Consider the following 11306-nt stretch of genomic DNA (forward strand, 5'->3'; position numbering starts at 1 on the left):
TGCTCAGGATCTGCGCCTGGCTTTGTCCAAAGGGTTACATGCCTTGCCGGCAAGGCTTGCACAAAAGGTGGCTTGCCAGGTAGCCCGGCAACCGCGCCTTATGGGTAAAACTTACGAAGATGTTCGATGTTCCAGGAGTGGCTCACTGGAATACCATCTTCGGTCTCCAGGCGGACTGCGCCGGGCTTGGTGACTCGTATTACCCGATAAGGGCCTTCCCACTTGGGCTTCAACTTGTTGGAATTCTTGGCCGACTGAACGTGTCGAAGAACAAGGTCGCCTTCCTCAAAGCTCCGGGAACGAACCTTGTGGCTATGGTAGCGGCGCAAGGCTTGCTGGTAGCGTGCTACTCACACAGCCGCCCGCAGACGATCATCCTCAAGGAGCGTTGCGTCATCTTGCCGCAACTGCTCTTGCTCAAGCTCATCATAAGCGAGCACTCGAGGTGACCCATGTGTGAGTTCCATGGGGAGAACTGCTTCTGCCCCGTAAACGAGGGAGAAAGGGGTCTGGTCGGTGGCTCGATTTGGTGTCGTTCTGATTGACCAAAGAACCGATGGTAATTCATCAATCCAGCACCGTCCGCACTTGTGTAGCCTGTCAAAAGTTCTTGTCCAGAGGCCTCACAATACTTCAACATTCGCCCTCTCAGCCTGGCCGTTGCTTCATGGGTGTGCAACAGAAGCAAAACAGACCCTACTGCCGAGGTCCTGGGTGTACTGCATGAAGGTGCGGCTCGTGAACTGCGTGTCGTTGTCGGTGATGACTCTATTTGGCACACCAAAACGGTAGGCTAGTCCCTTCAAGAATTTTACAGCCGACTGTGCTGTCACCTTTCTCACTGCTTCCACCTCCGGCCACTTTGTGAACTTGTGAATTGCGACGTACAAGTACTCAAAGCCTCTGACAGCATGGGGAAAGGGGCCCAGTATGTCGAGCCCCTAGACCAAGAATGGCTAGGAAAGAGGGATTGTCTGGACAGCTTGAGCTGGTTGACAATGCTTCTTTGAATGGAACTGACACACTTCACACTTGGTTACTAAGGCCATTGCATCCTGGAGGGCAGCGGGCCAGAAGAAACCTTGTCGGAATGTCTTGCCGGCAAGGGCCCTTGACCCTATGTGGGAGCTACATATGCCTCCGTGGAGCGTCTTCATGGGCTCGCTCCCGCAGAATTTAGCGCTGATCATGGTGGGTCCGTGCATCGGACGATGCTATGGAAATGTTATCACAAGCGTCATCATGACGGACCGACACCCACGGTGGCTGGCGTGGGGGAGGAGAGTGCACCGTGGCCGCAGCACCTCCGGTCTTTCCACCACTGGCATGTGGTGGCTCAACGGAGCGCCGGCTGAGGGCCCCACTGGTCGCGGCTCATCTTTGTTGGCTCTCCACTCGTCGAGCTTTTCCGCGACAGGAGGAAAGTCGAGGAGCAACTGCGCGCGCGCCAAAGCTTCTGCTCGCGTGGGTGGCGGCGAAAGCTGTGTGGACCCTGACGCGCTCCGACTTCTAACCACGTTAGAAGGAGCTCTATCACAGCCTTGCGGTTGTGCGCCATTTTCGCCAGCGCCTCGGCGTGCATGCTGGCCTTCTACGTCCCGCGAATGAGGCACAAGACTCTTCCCACGGCGGCGCCCGGGGTCACCAGCGTGGTGACGCTGCTCGTCTCGCACAACCTGGGAAGAGCGCATCGTGGGCACCGGTGTAGGCGTCTTGGAAGTCATCGCGCCGCCTATGGGTGGCGCGACGCCGCCCTTGGAGGGCCCCGCGCCGCCAGCGGGGCCCCCGGCTCCGTCTTTGGATTTGGCGGCGTGTGGCCCGTCGTCTCGCGCACGAACGATGCCGCTCGCCAGACTTTGACTGCCAGAGCGATGTGGGTGTTTGCGGGCCGCGCCTCGGCTTCCGTCCGCGATCGCCCCACCACTCGCCCGCACTGGTATGGGTCGTACGGCTCCCGACTAAGCGATCGCCGTGATCATCTTCTTATTGGGAGCCATGGCGATGAAGAACTGCTAAATTAACTGCTAGATCGGATTTTCACGACTGCGTGCCCCTACCTGGCGCGCCAGAGATGTCGGTGGAAACGACACCTATGGAATCACTGGGATCCCTTCTACGGTTGGCGGGCACAGGGTTGTGCAAAGAGCGGGTCTAGTAGCCAACACAAAGGTCGTTTACCCAGGTTCGGGCCGCAAGGATGCGTAATACCCTAGCCCTGCTTTGCTGTATATTTGAGTGTTCTTGAGCTTTCAAACTAGCTGCGGTGCGCGCGTAGTCCAAAAAATCTGAATCCTTCTCCAGTACGCCTTGGGCCTCCTTTTATAGTCAAAAGGGGTCGCCACAGTGGCACACAAGATGTGGAAAGGTATACAGTGTACAAGCTTATCGCCTGTCATTACGGGACAAGGCGCATTAAATGCGCTCCTTAGGTGTCTCGTTGCTTTATTGGGGACGACAACGAGGCCTGTCCCGTCCGTCACCGTTCGGCCTCGCTCCGACATGCGTCCAGGCCAACGAGGCATGCAGCGCCACATAAGCTGGCAGGCTGCTGAGATGGCGTGGTGGTAGGTTCTTCACGAAGATCTGCATGCCACCACGCAGGTGCTTGACAAGCTGGATTAGCATCCACATACTGCCACGTGGGTACTAGCCTCAGTTGGTGCGTTGGCCGCTGAGCTAGGGCGGTGACGGGGCGGCAAGGTCTTGTCACGGTCACGTGTATATTCCTGGAAAGGGTCTTGCCGGGGTCTTGTGATCGCCCTCGGCAAGAGTCTTGCCGGGGCCATGCGAGTGTTTTCGGCAAGGAGCCTTGTCGAGGCCTCGGGGGCATCCTCGGCAAGGGGGCTTGCGATTGTCTTGTCTTCTGGTCATCGTCTAGTCTTGTGGGCTCTTTGTCTTCACAAAGATCCGCATGCCAACTATGCAGGTGCTCCCCGAGCCTTGGTTCCAATGTTGTCGCTGGTGTCGATACTCTTGGGATCAAGGGTGGTCGCGATGTTGGCGTTGGGTGAGTTGTTCCGGCAAGGCTCTTGCCATGGCTGCGTAGGCCGCCCTGGCATGGATCTTGCCCGGGGAAAAACCCGTTTTGCTGCTCCGTCTTCTGCGCCCCTGGCTAGAGCGCTGCTCTGGTATTCTTGTGCTTCTGCTTCCTCCCTTTGCCCCGCTAAGCGTGGCCGCAGGTGCGGCTCTGACTGCCCGTGCACAAGTAAAGGGGTAAAAATGAGAGCCCCTACTTTTGTACACCGACAGTAGTCTGTCCGTCGTTATTAATCAATTGGCGGAGATCGCCATGGAATCATTTTTGTTCTAGCTGATTCATGGGAGTTCATTCATGTGCCCACAGTGCGAGCACAAATCGGGCAACTGTGGTCGTGGCTAGTCCGAAACGAAGTTCTATCTCACCATTCCGGATGACTTCAGAGAGCGCTCGGTATGTTCAATATCTCAACCTACCATGGTCGGCATGGCCTAAATTTGTGAGCATATACCATCTGTTGCTACATTATCTATATATTTGCATCAAATCTTTGTTACATTATATATTTTTAATTCTATATTTTTGTACTTTGCTTTCATCTATATATATTGATCTGTTCTATCAGTTACTCCCATATCTGCATCTTAATTTTCATTTCAAGCGGTATATCCCTTGCTTTGCAAGAACAGGAGTAGAAGGAAATCTTGGGCTTTACTTTGCTGATGACTCCCAGGATGTCATATTGACAACGCAGCATGGATTTACAATGATGGTTAGCGTAAAACTTGATAAAGATGGCCACTCCTATTTTAATGCAGACCATTGGAGAAAAATGTCTAAGTGTTATGAACTGAAAGCTGGCAATAAAATTATAGTGCGTGCACCACAACCTGGTCTAATTAATATGGATGTTTAATTCCCCAATGTCATCAGCAAATCAATGTCTGATCGAGGTAAGTGTTCTTTCAACTTTATCCATGATGTCATATTACTATTTAAGCAACCAATTGATCACTATTTAAGCAACAAATTGTGATATCATATTCTGACTCCGTTCCTAGGCATTAACAAATTATATTTACCAATTTATGCGCACTATATATTCTTCTGCCATGTTCTGAATAAATAATACCTTTCCACCTTTTAAGCAGGATGTGTTGGATGCATAGTGAACGATATGTATGTTACTAAGCGTACCAAATTTCACTAGAAGGACTTGAAGCATCTCACAAACTTTGTTCATAATCTGACAGAGATAGCACAGCGTATGAACACTGGATTTTGGATGGGATTAATTAGACCTATGGTGCGCACATTGAACAAGACCTATTGTGTGCACAAAACGCTGGTCAAAAGTCTTATTTTAATGTTGATGCTCATAAACTATATATATATTCAACGATATGTTACAATTGTTTTTTATTCTACATGTCAACAGAAATTTCCCCTGTAGCAGTTCCTGGATCGATTTCCCGACGTGGTCGAATTACACTTGTGCCTGCTAATAACGCCAAAGTGATTGCAAGGTACTGCATTTCCCGCAGAAATGGAACCATTCAAATTAACAAGTTCTCGCTTCTCGTGCCAATGCATCCATATTGGAAAATTGGAGACACTGTTCTACTCATGCTCTACCAAGGCATAGGAGGGCTCTTCCTTTTCATTGACGAGATGTCGAGTCACCATGATCAAGTTGCTTCCAGTGGATAGTTGTGGTTGTTGGCCCTCAGCCTCTTAAAATGTGCTAGCTGTTACTATATATGTTAAGTATGTAGATATGGACCATATGGTTGTCAAAACCGTGTTACGAAGATCCTCCTTTTGTCGAATAGTGTAACCACTATATATATGTTACTCAAATGCTGTTACCCAAGTTCATAAATTTTCATGGAAAGTATTAGTATCGTACACAGTTCATTGAGCTTAAGCGTGTGCCCGATGTCTAGAAGGTATTAGCATATTAACTGTCCATATTGCAAATTCACACACATGTTAACATAAGGAAACGTATGTGCAACATACTAATCATCGCACACAGTACTCGCAGACGCATCGTGTGTGAATACTCCTAGCCGCCGCAAGCAACTAGTTTGCATTTTTCAAAGTTTTTTGTACACACAGAATCACACACGAAGTAACTGTATTGACCGTTTGTGTTGTAATTTCTCATCGCAAATAGTTCATTCGAGTCGGCTGTTTGCCACGTATCACACACATCTTGTTTGCACGACTCATTTGTGTTCTTTTGGCTCATCACAAATAGTTCATCCATGTGAACTGTATGCCGCATATCACACACATCTTGTTAAGTTGAACCATTTTCTGTTGTGTTCCCTAATCGAAAATAGTTCGTCTGAGTTAACCGTATCTCGTATATCGCACACACATTGATATGGCTACCAGTTTCTGTTGTTCTACCTCATCGCAAATAGTTCGAATGGATTAACTATGTGTCCTGCATCGCACACACATTGTTATGGCTGCCCGTTTCTGTTGTTCTGCCTCATCGCAAACAGTTTGAATGTATTAACCGTGTGCTATGCATCGCACACGCAACTAAAATCTGAACCGTGTTTGATGGCTCCGCCATGACAAATGTTTTTCACCTTTTTGACGGGTTTTTTACACCACCGTTTGCGATTATTGCTTCGCACACAGTTTCGGCAAAGGGTCTCTGATCACAGTGTCACGTTAGCAGTATCCTGCAGTAGTGGTTTCTCCTGTAGGAAATGGCTGCCATGTGGCGAATGGCTGCCACTTAATCACTTTGCGGCTTGACACCGCACTGATCGACGACGTGGGTCGTGGTGGAGTGGTTGGTGAGGCGGTTTTGCCTCTCTGAGCCCCGGCAGGCCCTGCAGAGGCACCTCGGTTGTTTGCTTCTGGGGGTGGCCTCGCCCCTTGCCGGGCTTGCCTGCCCGTCAAGGGAGGCTTCTTCTCCTGATGATATACTGCTTCCTTGGCTCGTTCTTGGTCCTTCCGATCTGCATGTTGGTCCTTCGGATCTCTTGGTCTCTCGTACATCTGGCTCGGGCTGGTGCTTCATCCTTGTACCCGTGCCTATGCACAGTATGTGCAATAGACCCAGGTTTGTTACACCGACAGAAGCCCCCGGGCCTGCCCCGAATGCGCTGCCGAGCGATGTTGGGGTAGGGCCTAATAAGTGCACAGGCGAGGTTTGTTGAAGAGGCTGGTCTCTTGATGTCTTCTTTGCTTCTTCATTAGCCTTGATTCCAGGCCGGTTTCCAGTTTATCCTGGTGTCGTGTAAAGCCAATAGTGGTGGGGCCGCTCTAGTAATGGCCTGTGAATGACTTTAACGCACGGGGTAGAAACCGCCAATTTTCATTCTTCCCACCACGCCCTTATCTTTGGCCACGTATGCTGCATGCATCGCGTGGGGTAGGTAACAGAGGCACGTGGCGCGTGATACGTCTCCAGCGTATCTATGATTTTTGATTGTTCCATGCTATTATATTACCTGTTTTGGATGTTTAATGGGCTTTAATATGCTATTTTATATTATTTTTTGGGACTAACCTATTAACCGGAGGCCCAGTGTCAGTTGCTGTTTTTTTGCCTATTTCAGTGTTTCGCAGAAAAGGAATATCAAACGGAACGAAACCTTCGCGAGGATCTTTCTTGGAACAAACGCAACCCAGGAGACTTGGAGTACAAGTCTAGAAGTCTGCAACGCTTCCACGAGGCAGGGGGCACGCCTAGTGGTGTAGGCGCACCCCCCACCCTCGTGGGCCCCACGGAGCTCCACCAACCTACTTCTTTCGCCTATATATACCCATGTACCGTAAACACATCCAGGGGAGCCACGAAACCACTTTTCCACCGCCGCAACCTTCTGTACCTGTGAGGTCCCATCTTGGGGCCTTTTCCGGCGATCTGCCGGAGGGGGATTTGATCAGGAGGGCTTCTACATCAACACCATAGCCTCTCTGATGATGTGTGAGTAGTTTACCACAGACCTTCGGGTCCATAGTTATTAGCTAGATGGCTTCTTCTCTCTCTTTGGTTCTCAATACAAAGTTCTCCTCGATGTTCTTGGAGATCAATTCGATGTAATACTTCTTGCAGTGTGTTTGTCGAGATCTGATGAATTGTGGTTTTATGATCAAGATTATCTATGAACAATATTTGATTCTTCATTGAATTCTTATACGCATGATTTTATATCTTTGCAAGTCTCTTCGAATTATCGGTTTAGTTTGGCCTACTAGATTGATCTTTCTTGCAATGCGAGAAGTGCTTAGCTTTGGGTTCAATCTTGCGGTGCTCGATCCCAGTGACAGAAAGGGAACCGACACGTATTGTATTGTTGCTATCGAGGATAAAAAGATGGGGTTTATATCTTATTGCTTGAGTTTATCCCTCTACATCATGTCATCTTGCTTAATGTGTTACTCTGTTCTTATGAACTTAATACTCTAGATGCATGCTAGATAGCGGTCGATGTGTGGAGTAATAGTAGTAGATGCAGAATCATTTCGGTCTACCTGACACGGACATGATGCCTATGTTCATGATCATGCCTAGATATTCTCATAACTATGCGCTATTCTATCAATTGCTCGGCAGTAATTTGTTCACCCACCGTAATATATGCTATCATGAGAGAAGCCACTAGTGAAACCTATGGCCCCCGGGTCTACTTTACATCATATAAGTTTCCGATCTATAATTCTAGTTTACTATTTATTTTGCAATCTTTACTTTTCAATCTATACAACAAAAATACAAAAGATATTTATCTTATTATCTTTATCAGATCTCACGTTTGCAAGTGGCCGTGAAGGGATTTACAACCCCTTTATCGCGTTGGTTGCAAGGTTCTTGATTGTTTGTGCTGGTACTAGGCGATTTGCATGTAGTCTCCTACTAGATTGATACCTTGGTTCTCAAAAACTGAGGGAAATACTTACGCTACTTTGCTGCATCACCATTTCCTGTTCAAGGGAAAACCAACGCATGCTCAAGAGGTAGCAGCGCGGGAGAGCATCATGGTGAGGGCCCGGTCATCTTGAAATGGCGGAGGAGGGCGATGGTCACCCGTTGATGGAGCAGCCCCCCTCCTTGCTCTGCCTATAAAAGGGAGGGGCAGAGGAGGGTGGATTCATTCACCTCGCCTTCCCCCTTTACTTATTTGCTGCTTCCGCTGATCATGTCGAAGGAAAGGGCCTGGGGCCAGCCCCCGGGCTCTTGGTTGGGGCTAATGTTGCCGCATGCTGGCGTTGATACTCAGGGAGTGAGCCTGGTCCTTGGTGTGATGAATATCTTGGTTTCTTCAAGGTTTGGCCGGGAGGCGGGGCTAGAAATTTTTGGTAATCCCAGCACTTCTCCTGCCGGATGTCTTGGGGCTGATTTCGACGAGAGGCGCACCTTCATGCCTGCCAAGGTGGGGAGCGGCGCGCCTCAAGCCCCCTCGCCGTTTTGGCCGCTCACTGTTTCTCCGCTAGAGGCGTCGGGCTAGAGTCTTGGCGCTTCTCCGGAGTAGCGGTGGTGAGGAGAAAATGAGGGAAGACAGAGAAGGCGGGTGGCAGGGGGTTACACTACAAAAAAAAGACACATCCGTGACATTTTGGGCCGAACGAATTTTTTTTCTGTCATACATATGACATTTCTATGACGATAATTGTGACAAAACCCGGTATCATCATAGATGTGGTGGGCTCCTACTTTTATGACAAAAAATCATGACAGAAAATGGGCTTTTCGTCCTAGGCGGGCCGGAGACGCAGCTGCATGACATTCTTTGGGTTGTCCATGACGGAAAAAAACAAGGTAGAAGCGAGGGGGGGATTTCGGGGAGTTCCCGGTTACGGTGGGAGGTCGGGGGCCGAACGATGCGCGTTTCTCTCATACACGTACGCGCGTGTGTGCGAGGCATTGACTCTAACTGAACCCGAGCGAGGCATTGGGCTCTAACTGAACCCGAGCGATTGCACTACAGGCTATGCGTTACTGAACCCGAGCGATCGATCGATGGATGTTAACTGAACCCGATCGAGCGATTCCTTCGCTACTGCTGCTAACTGAAGCTGATCGATGCTGCCTCTGGGATGAACAGTGAGCGTTGCGGGGGGGGGGGGGGGTTTGGATGAACAGTGAGCGGTGGCGTTGCCTCTGGATGAACAGGACCCCGTGGTGTGGTGGAGGGCTGGATGAACAGTAGACGGTGGAGGGGTGCCCGTGGAGGGGTAGTTGAACAGGACCCCGTGGTGTGGAGGGATGGATGAACAGTAGACGGTGGAGGGGTGCCCGTGGAGGGGTGGTTGATCAGTAGCCGGTGGAGTAGCGCGCAGTGGAGGTTGGATGAACAGGAGCCCGTGGAGGCTGGAGGAGGTCGACGGTAGCCCGTGGAGGCTGGAGGAGGTCGATGGTGGAGATGAACAGTATCCCGTGGAGTCCCGTTTTGCTGTACGCCACACCCCTCCCGATGAATAGGACCCCCGTTTCGACCGTAGCGCTCCAACACAAGTCCGTTTCGTCTGTTTTGCGGTACGCCACACCCCTCCCGATCAACAGGACCCCCATTTCGACCGTAGGAGGTCCGTTTCGTCCGTTTTGTGGTACGCCAGACCCCTCCCGATGAACAGGATCCCGTTTCGAACGTGGTCGGTCGAACACAAGGCCGTTTCCTCTGTTGTGCGGTACGCCAGGCCTCGTTTCCATCGCCTGTTCCGTCCAAGCCCTCCTGATGAACACGACCACGCATTCCGTTCCGACCCAGCCGGTTGGCTCCTACGCGTTCCGTTGCCTCCCGATGAACACGAGGCATTCCGTTGCCTCCCCATGAACACGACGACGACGCTGCCTCCCCATGAACACGACGACGACGATGTTTCTCCGTTCCGACCCAGCCATGTACACGAGCCCTGGCCGTACGTATGCGCGAGTAGGCGTTCGAGACCCCGCCCGTATGTACACATACGTGCCTGTATTTTCTTTCTTGCACCTTGCCCGTTGTATGTACGTGTACATGCTACGTGCGCGCCTCTACTACGACACGTACACGCCTCTGCTACGACACCTGCGCGCCTCTACATCTACTAGTATATATGTACGTACACGTTCGTGGCCAGAATGACAACGCTACGTACGCTTCGACCAGGTGGGTCCCGACTGTCAGGCACTTCCTTGCCTGCGATGATGTAGCTGGTGGGTCCCAGCAGTTAGGGGGGCAAATCTTTTTTTCCCGGACGCACTTCCTTGCGTGCGAAGATGTAGCTGGTGGGTCCCAGCAGTCAGGGGCAAACATTTTTTTCGTGAAATATGGTGGCCCGTCCGATGGGTCCCCGCTGTCAGATGGAGGAATAATTATTTTGCACATAATAAGGAGGCACTTCCTTGCTGCGGCCATGGACCCAGCTGTCAGCCTCTCCACGTACAGTCCACATCCGATGGAAGCCGTTCCTTGACCACGTTGACCATGTCGCACCGAGAGCACCAGGTCGGTGGATGACGGCGAGGCCTAGGAAGGGGACGATGCGGAGTTGGGGAAGACACAGCAGTGGATGCCCACGCGTAGAGGAGTACAAGGGTTCACTGGTTCGCTGCAGTGTGAGGCTGCCGTCGCCGCAGAATAACAGGGGGTGTGGGTGAGTAGAGGGATGGCCTGGCTAGCGGTGGGAGTAGTAGGGCGGTGAGGCCTCCGCCGCATCGCAGCCGGCCACGGGAGGCAAGAGCACGAGGCACGACCGGTGATGGTTTGGGCGGCTGGAGCAAGAAGACCAGAGGTTGAAGAAGCACTACGGCCGTTGGATGGACATCGTACGGTCACTGGAGCTAGAATCGTGCATATTGACTAAGTTGACAAAGCCCTCCGTCCCCGTCAACTTAGTAGGCCCACAAGTCAGCCTGCCACTATACTGGGTCCCAGCTAACAGGGGGAGTATTCATTTTTTTGTGCGTAATAAGGAGGCACTTCCTTGCGTGAGAAGATATAGCTGGTGGGTCCGAGCTGTCAGCGGCGGTAATGTTTTTTCGCGAAATACAGAGGCCCTTTCGGTGGGTCCCTGATGTCAGGTGGAGGAATCATTATTTTGCGCGTAATAAGGAGGCATTTCCTTGCATGCGGCCCTGGACCCAGCTGTCGGCCTCTCCGCGTACAGTCCACTTCAGATGCATATCGATCGTTGACCATGTTGACCAGGCCGCGCTGAGAGCACCAGGGCGGTGGACGACGGCGAGGCCTAGGAAGGGAACGACACGGAGGCAGGGAAGACTCGGCAGTTGTTTCCCATGCGGAGGGGAGTACGACTATACGAGGGTTTACTGGTTCGTCTGCCATCGCCGGAGAATAACAGCAGGTGTGGATGA

The sequence above is a fragment of the Triticum urartu genome, chromosome 5 (genome assembly GCF_003073215.2).
Source record: "Triticum urartu cultivar G1812 chromosome 5, Tu2.1, whole genome shotgun sequence".
Taxonomy (NCBI): domain Eukaryota; kingdom Viridiplantae; phylum Streptophyta; class Magnoliopsida; order Poales; family Poaceae; genus Triticum; species Triticum urartu.